Genomic DNA, 3,049 nt, shown 5'->3' with positions numbered 1-3,049 from the left:
CTATAGACGTAGAATCTTTTTATTTCTTTCAACGATGATATAACATTACTTTATGGTGACATGTTAATATCGCCATTAAATTTTTAAGAACGGAATACCAAAATAAAACCTAAACTAAATGTACGGTATGATTTTTAACGACGATGTTGACTTATCACCATCATTTTTAATGACCCGCTTCGCACAGCTCCCGGTTCCAAGGCTTCACCTATACAAATAATGTAATTGGTAGGCCATATTTTAGTTGAATATGTACATAATAATCACATGATTCAATGTTGGCTAATCCCAAAGATCTTTCAAGCATACGTTTCTACACTTGGCCTGATAAGCCGGGGATTACTTGTTGGACATCTTGGTCCCCTGGTCGTCTCATTTTCTTTCCACATTCTATCAGCTTAGGGTAAGTCCTTATGGACTTAGGGAAACTCCCTTCAGGTGGCTCCTACGCTTCAACTAGGGTAAGTACTTATGAATTCAATGTGTTCCTTAGGTTGGCTCTTACGCCCAATAAGTCTAGGGTAAGTCCTTATAGATGCAGTTATGGTAATTGCATATAAGTGTTATGTTAAAAGGTATTATTTTGATTTTAAAATTTGTTTTACTAAAATAAACTATGACTACTACTATTTTTAAACTATATGTACTATTATTTTTGGTTTTGTTATAACACAGTAGACACGTGTTTTCAATCTCTTGAATTCGTCTCTCTGAATATTTTCTTTGGACTGTAGGTTTCACATCTATTGCCTGAAGAATTAATTAAATAAATCTCATCTCATCACGAAAACTTGTAGATGCTTGGATCAATAAGGAATTTTTATGTTTTGTCATATATCTACTTGCCCTATAGCATCATATGGTTGTTCTGTATTACTAAGCTTTCTCAAAGATCACTCTGTTACTCGTCATTTCAAGTTAAAAGAATTGCTTTTGTGCAGCATCGACATCAGTTTTGGGATTTCTTTCAACATTGATCGCAAAGAATAGTACAGGTGTAATTAGGGGTATGTAGATCACATTTGTTTTTATATTGAATCTGTAACTTACTTTGATACTGCGTATATTTGAATTCTATTTCAATATATAACTTTTTTCTGAGCTTATACAATTTATTTATAAATTGTTATACGCTTTTAATGGCTTGATAAAATTTTCAAAATTTTTATTATGGGTCGCCTGATGGCCCTAATGTGTGGATCAGATCACTTGTATCGATCTGAGGGTGTTATAGTGTTTTTCTATCAACATCCTAGTGTGGCAAGATAAGGGATTCAACCAATTCTGAAGCCAATAGCAGTCTCAAATTATCGCCCAAATCACTCCAGTAAAGCCTCTTCTTTATGCACCATGGATCATTGCCAGGACCAACCCTCAATTGATCAGTTATCCACTTGGGTACAATTTTTGGTTCAACCCTTCTTCTCTTGTTTATGGTGGAAGAATGTTTCAGATTCTTCATTGGCTTTCTCTTATTGTGGAATGCAAAGCCATCATTCAGGCCTCTGCCAAATTCTTTATTCAGATTGTTGCATTCACCCACTTCAAACCCCAAAATTTTATTCACAGCAAGAGACATATCAGTCAGTTCCTGCAACAATGCATCGCTCTTCTTCTCTATGTTTCTTGCGCATGGGTCATCAATTTCTTTGTTGTACTCAATCACTTGTGTCCCCTTTTCTATTTTAGAAATTTCAGTGGATATATTGTCACTAGAAAGAGGCAACTCCAACGAGATTCTGCCATCAATAGCGACATTGCTGGATTCCAACGGAAAAGTTCCACTGTTCTTCTCCAGGCAGTACATCATTGTACGTTCTGATTTCTTGCAATAAATTTCTTTACCTAACGACAACCTTGTATTACCCCATGAAAGAGAGAAATTCAACCAAATATTGTTGTAAAAATGGTGAATTTAATTGATAGATTTAATATTTATATTAAATTCATAGGCCTTTTGGCTATTGTAAATTAAAAGATAATTTTTAATTTGAATATTAGTAGAATAATTACTCTTATAATGAGTCAATTTAAAAAGGTACTTGTTATCTTCATTGGTGATAGCAAAAGTATTGCTATGTGTATTTGATAAAAGGGCAAAACCAAGTTATATAGAAAATTTTATTTTCTATAAACATAAATTTGAAAACCAACTTAATAAATAACTAAGATGGTAAGAAGTGTGCACAACATGATATTAGTCATAAAGTAACATCAATATATTCTCCTAAATAAATGGAGTAGCAAAGCGGAAGAGTTGAACAATGAAAGTAATGCTAAGAAGTTCTGAGTTGTCACAAAACATGAGGGGGAGAGAGAAATTGTTCTGTCAACCAATTACCTTTTAAATAAGATCCCCAGGAAATTGACAAGACTCCATATGAGTTATGAAAAGGTTGAAAACATGTGTCATAGAAACACTTGAAAACATGGGGTTGTCTTGAGAAGGTAATTGTCATATTACCAAAATAAATGAAAATAAATCCTAAATGATGGATTTTGTAATATCAAAGGATAACATTAAGGATATGCTAACCTAAGGTTTAAATCGAGATCAAGTTGAGAAAACATCTAAATGAATGTGACTAAAGCCCAAGAAATTTAAAGGTGTTATGTGAAGGAAAACCCTACATTGTTGATTGGAGATCCCAAGATCTAGGTTCAAAAGGATAACCTAATTGTATAACCCGTGTACGATCACTGTGGGGGTTTCTTATCCCAAGTCCAATCCTATGATGTAAACAATGATCAAAGTGGTACATGATAAGCAAAAAGCTTTTAATGACCATTGTGTGCTTTGGCGAGCCGAGCAACAAAAGTCACCTATGTGAGAGTGAAGTGGGGCCTCTTCAAGAAGACTACTGGGCATAGTTCTTTCAAACTCTTGCAGAACCAGGCGATGTCCATGGCTTTAAGGGCATTCCCATGAGAACTAAATTCTTGTCAGAGGGGTCGTTGTGTGAATTATGTCATCGTTTACACAAACGGCAGAACAGTTCAAAGACATCGCATTTACTGTTTAACCAGAAAAGTAAACATACTGTCATAA

The sequence above is a fragment of the Hibiscus syriacus genome, unplaced genomic scaffold, assembly GCF_006381635.1.
Source record: "Hibiscus syriacus cultivar Baekdansim isolate YM2019G1 unplaced genomic scaffold, ASM638163v2 tig00111837_pilon, whole genome shotgun sequence".
In the NCBI taxonomy this organism is placed as follows: domain Eukaryota; kingdom Viridiplantae; phylum Streptophyta; class Magnoliopsida; order Malvales; family Malvaceae; genus Hibiscus; species Hibiscus syriacus.
This window is presented reverse-complemented; position numbering follows the sequence as displayed.